Here is a 12625-nt window from a genome sequence, read left to right on the forward strand (position 1 = left end):
TTTAGGTGCCTGAAAGTTAGCCACTGTAACACCTAATTTTTAGGTATGTAACCCACTTCTTGCCACTAGTCAGCACACTTGGTGCTAGTGCACTCTCCTGGGAAGTCAGTTCATTAGGTTGGAAACCTTCTCAAGCTGTGAAGGGAGCTGAACTCTGTTACCTTGAAAAAAAAAAGAAGGCACAAGAGATGTGTTAGGTTCTTTCCTGGTATAAATGCATTGGCTTCAGTAGACCTATGTGTGAAATGAATCTAGTCCAAAATGTCTGCTGAGTGGAGCATTTACTATATAATATTGTTCTCTAAGAAAAATATTATGATCAGTGATATTGCCTAACAGCCTATATTGATGCATATTGTTTGAATTTAAGTACTTTATTCCTTAAATCAAAAAAATTACAATATTTTAGTCTATGTCATTATTTAAACTGGAGCTTAATCAAATAAGTCATTTTAAGGCAGAAATTCTTTCATTTTAAGGCAGCTATAAGATATATTTTTTTAACTAAATACCCTTTGGGTGCCACTTGTCATAGGGATTAGCTTGGTAAACCTGAGAATTAGAAATTGACAAACTTATTTAATGTGAGAATTCACTAGAACCTCACTAATCCACACAAATAGGCAGCTGGTTCCTGCTTCTCAGCAAAAAAGTCACAGTAGACTGCTGGAGTCAGGAGTCATAAGCCATTATTTTTGCCATATCTGTTATAATGCAGTTATTGAAGCAGAGATATAAATAAATAATGTTAAATTACAGTTGCCAAAGAAGCAAAGTACTTTTCAAAATGCTTCTTTTTTTTTTTATTTCATTTTTTTTTTTATTTGCAAAGCAGTAACTCCAGCCTTTCCGCCCTAGATGTAGCAGTTCCCCCAATAAAGGAACGTGTGTAGTCATCTAGGGGTAGGGTATCTGCACTTTTGGTACAGAATGGAGTTAGTGTTTTGGAACTGCCAATGTAAAAGTGCACAGGATGTGAATGGTAAGTAGGGGTAGGTCTGAGTGACTATGACCCGATTACAGTCTTTGTAACCACTTGATTACCAATTTGCAGCCTGATGAGGAAAGATTATTCTCCTTTCCTGAACTACATGCATCTTCTTAGCACCCAGATACCTTGGCTGGTGTCTGATTTGGTTTATGATACAGAGCAAAATGTTTTCTTCTTTATTGTATTTGAGATTAAGAGTTAGTTCTGAACTTGCTGATTCTTAAAATTCAGTGACATTAGTGCATTTTATCAAGTTATTGTTTTTTGTGAGAGAGACAGAGGAATGACTTAGTGATTTTATGTAGGTAGTATTGATGTGATGTTATTGCCATGGTGGTCCAGGAAATATACAAGAAGCAAGAATTTGGGTGGGTGATTGCTTTTTAAAAAAATTATTTATCTTTAATTGGACCAACTGAATAGTTGGGAGAGACAGACGGACAAGAATTTGTGTATTACAGTATCCTTTTTCAGGTCTCTGGGGAAGAAGCAGAACCAGCAGAGCTTAGTGATTTCAATTGATTCGAACAGTGAAACAATACAAAATAGGGCTTTAATGACTCCTGTGGAAAACCAAAGGAGGTTTCTGTGAATGGTGTTGAGCCAGCAAAATGACTTTCTGCCAGTTTGTTCCCGTTCAAGCCTGTGAAGGGAAGGAGGAGGCCTAGATAGAATGCTGACATTAAATACTAGGTATGTTTAGTTATACCTGAGGCCAGGAGTTGCATTAGGAAGAGGCAAAATAGGCTTTCTTTCTCCCCAGTTTCCCATATGCAGCACAGGATGGGAGGGATAGGTAATCCATTACCCTATTCATAAGGAGCTTCTCCTTTGCTCCCAGAACTGGGATTTAGGAATTGTAATTCCTTTTCTCTCCTTGCTCCAGAGGGGCATATTTTGTATTGCAAAAGGTTTGGCACAGATTGTTGCTGCTTCTGTGATAATTCTGGATCCTGGTGCCTCATTGGCATGTGGGTGGATGCAGACAAAGCTATGGCAATCTCTGGATTTATTTTTCTGGTTAAGTGGGCTCCAGACAAATGCATCTCTTGTTGGAAAACAATGCCTTCATACCAGACGGAGGTTGCAGGTAAAGAATACTAGTAGATGGGATAATAGGAAGAACCCTGTGATTCTGCTCCCTTCTAGATAATGTAGAGGTAAGTTATAAAAGTGGCTATTGTAAACATGCTTTAACTAGTTTCAGAGACTGCATCTAAATAATGGGGGGAAGACATTTCTGCAGAAGAGTGGCTGATTAGATCAAAGTCTTCCTCTGCACATATGATGGATTTGATAATCAAAGGAGCTATTGTGTGAATGGCTGACAGACTTAGGGCTCCTTCTACACTAAAACCAACATCAGAAGAGCAGGCATGGGAATAGGTACAGCTGTAGAACAATGCCTTAGATCAGTATACTCATTGCACAGTGGGGTAAGGCTTTGTTCTCTGTTTTGTTGTTCTCTATGATGTTTAAAGTTTAACACATCAAATGGCTTCCATACCACAATACTCATCAGAACTAGAGGCTTGTATTTGTTGTAGTTAAATATTTTCCAAATTATAAGATTTTTATAATGGCAAGTCCAGCTTTGTGTTGTTTTGGATTTGTAAGAGAAAATGGAGGATTTGGGGCACTTATATTTTTGTATCTCTTCATGGGGTTTTCTACTCATGGTCATCAGTGCAGCTTCCAATACTTTTAACTCATTCCAACTAGCATAGCTAGGTCCCTAGCAGATTTTCAAACCCAATTATTTACAAACATTTGAAGCCATAACTTCAGTGGAATAAAGTTTCTTTATTGGAAATAGGCAAACAAGGTTCTTTGGGTATATGTGATATCTTTTATTCGACCAACTAAATAGTTGGGGAAAAAATGTTCTTTACAAACTTTTGGGTACAAACACCCTTCTTCAGGCACAGGGAGAGTATGTTGTGTTGTGTGCTCTCCTGGGTGAAATGGAAGCCAGTATGGAAATGAGATTTTCAGTTCTGTAGCTGTCCCTCCTTTCAGCACCATGGACAGCAGTACTCCCACTTCACCAAGCCAGAAGAAATTATTTGAATCACCTTCTGAAAACAGTGCAGGTATTCAAGGCATATTTTTCTGTGGTTTTAATCAAACTACTGACTTCTGATTTGTATGTTGAAGATTGGTATTACAGGTTAACATAATAATCTATGAAGTTGTCCAGCTGCATAAAAATGAATACTTGTATTCACATCATAAAATGCTATTGAAATGTCATCCTTTTTTGCACATGTCAAATTAGATTATTAAATATGCTCTTTTGAATTGAAATAACATTAGAACAGATAAATTTATATCTACTTAAACTTTCTATATGTCCTGACATTATCATTAAAACTTTTAGCTCTGGTCTATGGAATATGTTCACAAAAGCCATTTAATCAATGTTTGGTACAAACAATGAAAATTGAGGGGTGGATTTTTGTCGTGAGATTTCCAAAAGACACGTAGAGTTTTCATGTACTTTTCACTGTGAATTTTATAAAGATACTTTGTTTATATAGCCAGAGACATTTGAGGTGGATACAAGTTTTCATACATGAAAAGATACTGTTATATTTACTTATTTTAAAATTAAAACTCTGATTCTGAAGAGATTTAATGGCTTTAGAGTTGTGAAAATTGGATTTTATTGCATCTAATTTTGATTAAAATGTTGACAGGATATGGTATGGATGTTATGCAGTTGGACAGATTCTGAGGACAGTGGTTTAAAAATAGTCTGGATTCCTTGAAGGTGCTTGCTAGCTTTTACATTTTAATCTTGATAGATAGGATTATAGGAACTAAGAAGTAGTAAGAACAAGTATTTCAAACACTGATTAAGTAACAAATAAGCTTGAGTTTATTAGGGGAGCAGAGGTAGGGAGGGGCGTCGGTCACTTTGGAAGAAACTCCTGTTCACTTTTAGGTGATTTTTAATACAGCCAAAACTAGAGTTAGTTCATATTACTTTAGAGCTGCTTGTTTTCTGTATGATCCACATTTGGGCAAACAGACCAAGAAACTTGCAGTTCCATGATGAAGGCAACTAGTTTTTCCCAGAGCAGTACATGTAAACTTCTGAGGGGAAAAATTCACTCCTCCTTTTGGGGTCTGGAATTGTTACCAAACACCTAATAAAAATATAACAAATGTCAAACCCTTCCTTCTCCCTAGGCTTAACAGATCTGAGTTTAATCTCTGGGGATTATTTAGCCCAAAACCTAAATTAGCTCTGCCCAAATAGCTACTCCCACCTCATTTATATGCAGAGCCTATGTAGCAATGAGTCACGAGAAATTCTTCAATGCCTGAGCCCTGGACTTGAAAGAACTTCCTGGGCCTTCAAGTCCAATCCTTTGCCATTTCTGGCAATAATGCCATATAAATAATCTTTTAATAAATTCTTTAACTACAATAATCATATTCCATTCAAAAGTAGTTAGGGGGGGTTGTTTGGTAGTTGTTTTTTGTTTTTTTGTTTGGTTTTTTTGGTTTCCAACTATTTTGTTTGGATGGCTGTTCCAGACCCTCACTGCTCTTACGGTTAGATATCTAATTTCTATCTGGTATTGATTCATGGCCAATTTGTAATCATTTGTTCCTGTGGCAGGACTGACCTTTACCTTAAATTCCTTAAATCCCCACCCTGATGTTTACTACCTTGATGAAATAGAGAGCAGTTATATCCCCTCTCAACTTTCACTTTTCTAGGCTGAACAAGCCAAGCTCTTGTAATCTTCTCTTGGGAGACCAGTTTTTCTCTTTCCCCCTTAATCATCCTAGTAGTCCTTTTTTCATGCCTGTTCTGCTTTGAATTCATCTTTCTTGAACATGAGTGCCTTGTACTGCTCACAGTTTTTTAAATGAAGTCTCATCAGTGTTTAGGGAAAATGGTATTGTCCATCTCTACTGAAAATACCTCTCCTGATACATCTCTGATACGATATATGCCTTTCTCATAGTCGTATTGCATTGGTGCCTCAGTCATCCTGCATTTGAATAATCATTACCAGATCTTTTTTCTTATTCTCTTTTGAAGCTGATGAGCTCCAAGCTTACATCAGGAATCCTTGTTACTTATTTATCTGTGATTTCCTAGGTCTTGGGCAGTTGCAAATGTTAGATTAGGGATTTGTTTGGCCGAATCCATTCAGAATACCTTTACTGCTACTTGGCTAGCAGCGCCACACCAAACATTTATATTCTACTGTTATAGTAAATGACCTTTAAAAGCAGAAAGATCAATACCTGAAAGCCCCACAGTACACAGAGTAAGCATAGACACACACAAAGATAGAAAAAAAAATCTGATTAATAAGTAATTGGCAAAAGCTATTAAGTATAAGGAGAAACAGGAAGTCATCTGACGTCAGTAATTTTGAAACCATATAGTAGTTCCATTTAACATTTTTAAAGTAGAATTACTTGAACAATATACACTTTAATGCTGCAAGAATGCCAGATTACTATGCTTGAATATCACTATAAGGAGAGCACTATAAATGCCTGGAAATAGGCAGACACAGTGCATGGATAATTAGAAATGACTTGGTGCCTTCTGTTGCTGTAGGTACCTAGGGACAGGCAACTCATTTAGCACAGCAGCATAGTTTTCAGAGGCACGCTTGCTAAAGCAGAGATTAAAGGTGTTGCAGCATATTTCTCATCAGCGTGCACTTTTTAGATTGTCATTTCTAAAGTACGCGGAGATGGTATGGAGACTGTTAAGAAATAAATAAACTGATTGGATATTTTCAACTGTATCAAAAGAGCCACTTAGCTCCTCTTATGCTTTGCATTTATAGGGCACAAATCATGTTAGTGCTTGCCTGCAAAACCTGGATTCCTGAATGTGTCCTCTGAGGTATTGTCCTCTACATGTATACCCCCCCCCCCCACATAGTCTGCATCTTTGACCTTTTCTGTTTTTTAAGTCCAAGGGAGAAGGAGCCCACATACACTGCAGTCAGCATGGTCAGACTGGCTGCCTTTTCTGCACAGTAAGAGCTGTACTATGAGTCATGCAGGGAGGCATTCAGGTTGCTTTCCAATGTCCTGTTTATACAAAGACGTCTTCAGACAATCAGTGCACCAATATCACCAAGAGTAGAATTTAGCCCTTAATGCTCTTCATGAAGTCTTACAAATCATATGAAGTACTGGGAGAATGGTCAGAAATCTGCAAATTAATCAGCCTTATGCTACTTTTAAAAAAGGAGAGAGAATAATGTGTGAACTTCAGAAAAATCTCATTAATCTTGCATTTAAAGAAGAGTGCTGTTGTGCCATTCTAAATCACAGAGTACGACTGGAGTCATAGAGGGGAACATTGAACAAGCAGTTCAATACCAAGGTATTGTTTGCAAAACAATACCAAGAAAATGACCCTTCTGAGCAAATTTTCATATGTGGGTTTGGGAATATGGATATATAGTCAGCCACTGGTATACATACAACAGTGGTTATCCAAAGATTGTTCTGCCACTTGCAGCTGTGAAAATCAGCAACTGACATGGCTAGCTAAGAATCTTCACTGCTGGGTGCGTGCTGTCTTGGGAGAAGGTGGCAAGGAAATGTAGGGTATGCTACATGGCAAAATGCAGTGCTGTGTAGTTAACCCAAGCTAGTTCTAAACAAGGTAACTAGTCATTCTGTAAGATACTAAAGCTAACTCAAGTATCTTGTGACTGCTATGTAACCCAAAGTCCATGTCACACTTCCCCTGAACATACTAGCCTGAGTGAATAAATTTAAGTATGGCTTTCTTCTTCAGAGCAGAAAAGCAACTGTGACAGTGGACGTGAATTTCACCCATGTAATTTCACCATGCTTAGAGATAGACTTCCCACTTAGTCTTTTTAATTTTCAAATTTATAGGGTTTATATTGAGAGAGGGCAGTTTGGGTTCCCATGAATATGCTGACCTAATGATGGTATTCTGGCCACATTTCATGTAGAGAGAAATAGTGCATTCCAAGACATTTTAGAATGAACAAAAAGCTGAATATTAATGACAACTTGGGGTTTTGACAGATTGCAGGAAAAACTGAGTGCAGAATTAGATAGATGATATAGATATTTACTCTAAATAAATTTAATAATTTTTCAGCAATTGCATATCAATATGAGAGCAAAAAACAGAAAAATCCTAATGTACTAACTCTGTAGTTTATACTACATTTCAGATATATAAAGGTTTGGAAATGTTTTTTGTTTTTTGTTTTTTTTTTTAATTCAGCCTCATTGTGGATTCTTAGGAATAAAGTTTTTGGGTGTTTTTTTAAGGGGCAATAGATGCTTAGAATTTTTTTTTTTTACTTTGACCCTACTTGTTCAGAGGCAGCCCCAATAAACAAAAATCTTAAAGATGTAATCTAGCTCTAGGGCTTAATCCTGCAAGTTATAGAGATGCCTTAGATACAGGATTGGGTTTCTTTTACAATCAAAGAAACCTTTACAATTGATTTCATTGAGAGCAAAATTTCACCTTCAGGAGGTGAGGCCTTGCTAATTTCTTGCCACATATTCTCATTATACAACTAATAACATTTCAGCTGAAGGACATGGGAAATAAGCCTAAAGAGGTAAGGGCACACTTTATAAATAAAGCAAAGCGGCTGATCTGTTTGACTGACAGAGACTTTCTGAAATAGCAGTCCCTTGGGACTTATGGAACGAAATAGATCAGAAAACAATTTCCAGGTGAAAGTGATCCATTTAATTAGATAGCATACTTTTCCATTTTGCTCTGTTCAGAAGACTCTAGCCCCCCCAGAATATTAATTGGAAATTGTATCAAATATTGCAGCAGAATTTCAAAGAATATAATTGGAAGGTTTTACACATTTATTTAACATTAGTGGAAAATTCTCATGATAAATTTTACTCTCTGCTGACAGTTCTAGGTGCACTGATTAGGTCCCTGTGGATAATGGCTTCACAGCTCAACTTGTTTGTACATGTTTTTTGTTCCAGAAGACTTGCAATAAAGTAGCAGAGAAGGAAGTGTAAAGACAATAGTACCAAAATAATTCTATTATATAGAATTGCAGCTTAGACAGATCTCTGCTGTGGGTCTTTGGCATTTGGATTTATTTATGAATTTCAGCAACATCAATGGTAAACATAACCTGTACTAAAAAAGTAAATTTAACATATGTATGTCTGGCACTTCCACAAAAGGAATAGTCCCTAACTCAAATGTAAGTGATGTGATTTTTATTAAAAATGGTGAGGGGTGGGGAGTAGAAATGCTGACATGAAAATGGTTAAGGTACTGTGTGCCTCCACTTAATAAGACTGATAACTTTAATCGCACTTGCAATCTGAACATCTCAATGCATTTTAAAAAGGAGAGGAAGTGTCCTCCCTTTGTAGATAGGGAAACAAGAAATAAGGTCACAGGCTTATAAGTCATACTTGGTTACTGGTAGAACCAGGAATAGATCTAAAATTTAATTCCTAGGACACTGCTCTTTCTGTTGAATGACTCTGCCTTTCAGAACATTTGGAAGTTAAAGAATAATGAAGAAAGAAATGAACAAGTACACATTATTAAAAACTAATAAAGATTTAGTAATTTGTAGCATTTTGGAGCTTTTTTATTTCCATTTTAGAAAGCAGTTTTGTGTAAACCCTGCAACCTGTGAATATTCCATTCACTTAAATATGTAAGGATCATACTAAATGTTAAATTTTTGTAATATGTGCTTACAGACAGATTTTAAGGGGCATGCTGAGTATAAATTTGGAAGGTTTCCCAGAGCAGGGATTATATTTTGATACAAATCAAGGAAAACAATTTTCCTCAGTTATCATCCTCTACCTTGGGATTGTCCAACTTGTGAGTAGGCAGGGGCTGCATACCATGTGCTGCTGAGCCACATGTTCTGTGGACTGCAGTGCACTATGTGGGTCCCCCACTATGCAGTGGGAGATCCCAGCTGCATTCCATGAGGCCCCACCCCAGCCTCCAGAGGGGTGGTGGTAAGAAGTAGAAGTTGGAGGAGGGAAGTGGCCCAGAGACCCCAGCAGTGGCAAAGTCATCCAGATGAGGACTTGCAGGTTCAACCCTAGAGAAGCTCATGCTGTCCACAGGCTGCCAGTTGGACAGCCCTGTTCTACAACAATCTTTTTACTGTGTGACATGGAGGCAGATTGAAAATTCTAGACAGACAATCACCTTAATGGCCACATTGTTCAATCTACATGACAGGCCCAGTAGAAGACTAGAGCTTTAAGCACCTAATCCTGAGGCCCCAAGCAAACCTAAGAATTGCTAAAAGTTCAGAAATTCCATGGAATGTGCAGCTTCAGTAGAACTTTATGTGAAAAGAAAAAGGGAAAAGTTTAGTAACCTGCTTTTTAGTAACTGGCACCTCAAAAATCAGATCCCATGTGTCCAAAGTTGAGAATCATAAAACTGAAGTGAAAATAGTTACTTTTGAAACTCTGGCCGGGGGGGGCTGTCACAAATTAGGCACCTAGAATAGAGTGATCAACAATTAGTTATATCCTTCTGAAAATTTGAGCTTCTTTCTTTTGTATTTTGTTTAACTAAGCTAAAAACAGGCAAATAATTACTAATGCCTTGATTCAATAAGGCACTTCTTTAGTACAGAAACATGTGCCCTTGAAGTCAATACATTCCTCAAGTTTAGGATCTGCTTAATTCAGGACAAACGGCCAAATTCCACCCTCTGGGATACCAATATGCAACTTCTATTGATACCTACAGAATTTAGACGTAAATAAATATGCATGTCACAAAAAGGATGTTTGTTTACTTTTCCCAGAAATGCAAACATTTTCTTATTTCTTTATATCTTGCATATTACAGATATTAGATTGATATGTCAAAGACTACATGTAAGCTTTTTTTTATGATCCTTCCTTCCACACCTCTGCTATGACTGCCAAGGTCATCCAAGTCTTACTTGACTTGATGAAACTTAACTCTCAAAGAAGCTAAGGTCCTGATAATTTGCAAAGACACTGTTATCCTTCAAAGACTGAAACAAACAGCATGAAAAACATTTATAAACATGCCAGTTAGCAGCTTATTACAGATAATGAAGTATTGACCTTAAATTGTGTGTTTACTGGAATGCTAATAATGAGAATTGTATTAATTGCAGTATTCATCATAACAATAACCTATTCCACTTTTTAACCTGAGAAATTTAACAAACTGATTTATAGATTTCTGTACAAGTGCTAGTTCAGCCATCACTGAAACAACCACTCCTGGACTGAAACACATGACGTGCTTAACAATACATCTGCAGCAATACTGTCCCAACCCCAACAGTGTATTATTGGTAGTTCCCAAATTTACCCCCATTATTAAATTACCATTGTAGCAACTCAGCCTGCCCTTTATCCCTTTCCCTGCCCACCTCAAGCTTGGCTGTTCCTGCAGTTTCCTCCTGAAAATGCTTTTTTCCTAGTTACCTCTCCTAGTTACAACCTCGTTTAGAAATGTTCTTCACTGGGGGCAATGTAGAGTCAGCACCAAAAACTGAGTTTCTGGAAGTCATTGTGCCTCGGGACCTACCTACTTATGGCACAAGGATAGCTGCAGCTCCCTCCAAGAGGGTGCAGGACACATTCCCTTTGTTCATTGGTTTGTAGGACTTAATGCCCCTACATTAAACAGGTAAGGGTTTTATAATCAAGAAGTCATAGGAATTGTACATATGTCCAGCTCTTGTACATAGGTTACTCCTTGTGCCTCCCTATGGATTTACGCATAGCCAAATCTGGCTCTACATAATGATAGTTTCTGAAACTGCCTTAAGACTCTGCCCTGGGTTGGAATACTTGGGTTTGTTTGTTTTTTTTATTGAAATCTGGTAGCAAGCTTAGAAAAAGTTCAATAGACCTCTCAGTTTAACCAATCAGTTTACAAACATTTAAATTACATGAGCTCCCGAGCTTCCTGAATAGATTTCCTTCTTCAGCTGAAAAAGAATGCAAGGAAAGGGAAAATGGTAGCATAAATACCTGATCTAGCTCAAATGCTAGTCAGGAGCGTTCTGCTGAAGGAGCTTCCCAGGTCCCTGTGTCCTTCTAAGTGACATTACTGCCACTCACCAAAGGAGTCACCTACTAGTACAGAAGATCTGTAGAGGACAGCTATAGTGCTTTCATAATAACTCAGATTAAGTTAACTGCTGATGGAAGCAGAAACCTTGAAGCCTATTGCTTACCAGTATTTTAATCCAGAATACATTAACAAATGTAAAGAACTCAGTTGCAGTCTATGACTGGATATAGGGAAGATTAGCCTAAAGGGTCATGTCCATACGTGCAGGCACGTGCACTTGCAGCAGCTCAAATAAAAGCAGTGCAAATTTGAGCTGGGACTTTTTGCCTCAGCACACATGCCTGGACATGCACTTTGGTGTGGGACAAGTTGTGCCACTTGGGGCAAATTAACCCTACCTGGCTCCTCCCGGATCTGCAGTCAAGAGGAGCTAGAGCCTGTATAAAAAGCTGCCCTATCCTGGCCCCATCAGTACAAAAAGCTGCCCTGGCAAGTAGCTCAGGGCTGCTCACTCTAGAATTTCCTCCTGAGGTTCTGGTTGAACTTCATCCCCTATCTTTTTGTTTTTGGTTGCCCCATCCATGGCCCCACCAAGTCCCAGGACCTCCTGGTCAACCTCCTCCATGCCCTGGCCAACTGGGCCCTGTACTTGACTAGGAAGGAGGCTGTGGCTGGGAAGGTGCCCGGAGACTGCAGGGCCACTTTCTTCTCACTTGTTCTGCCCGGAAATGTGCATGGACACCAGTGGGTGGTGTGCACTGGCTCTTTGGATGCCTTTGAGGACTGGGGGGTGTGGCCTGGGGCACTCTGCTTGGTGCCCCCCTCAGGCACACTCATTTTCATGTTTTGACCCTTTGACCCTCATGTTACTCATGTCCTGTTTTTTGCTTTTGTTGTTCCAAGTATTTTGTTGTAGCATTCACTCATTGGCCCCCATACAATAGGGGCTACTAGTTCAGTGGGTGGGCCTTAGGGCCCATGGTATTTGAATGTTACAAATAGACAGGAGCTTCTGGGGCCTGGATGGGGACTGCACAGCCAGTAGAGGCATCTGCCCCTCTAGGCCAGCTGCCAGTGGGCAGTGGCTGCACAGTTGGCCTTTGTGTGGCACTACTGCCATGTGTGTCCCTGCCTGGCCATCTGGGCAGCTATTGCCCAGAAGATGTTCCCAGTGTGGTGGCCTGCTTTAAACTGTCAAAGCATGTCCTTCTGGCCCCAATTGGCCAGGAGGTCAGCCACCTCCAGCTGGGCCCTGGGTGCCAGCTCTGAGTAGGCTTCTCTGCCTGGGTCCTGCCACTTGCCTCCCTAGCAGGAATTCTGGTGTTCCTTATTTGAAAACTGAAAAATCCCTGATAAAAATTCCCAATATCACTCTGTAAAATACCCCGAAATCCATGTTCCTCCACAATTAAAACAAAAGAACACTAGAGAGAGAGCATTCAGTTGGGCAATGTTATTGATATATGTACAGTGTTAAAGCAATTTGGAAGCCTACCAGTGTCTCTAGAATTCATTTTATTATGATGATAAATATATGTTTTGCTGTTTGCCTTTGGTTTTCTTAT

General features: G+C 38.8%; 1 protein-coding gene across 3 annotated transcripts in view; it reads left to right on the forward strand.

Annotated features, from left to right (window-relative positions):
* The window catches only part of SLC24A2 (solute carrier family 24 member 2), a 182262-nt gene that overhangs the window by 37648 nt on the left and 131989 nt on the right, over positions 1 to 12625 (forward strand). The window lies entirely within an intron of this gene.

The sequence above is a fragment of the Alligator mississippiensis genome, chromosome 3 (genome assembly GCF_030867095.1).
Source record: "Alligator mississippiensis isolate rAllMis1 chromosome 3, rAllMis1, whole genome shotgun sequence".
NCBI classification, from domain to species: Eukaryota; Metazoa; Chordata; order Crocodylia; family Alligatoridae; genus Alligator; species Alligator mississippiensis.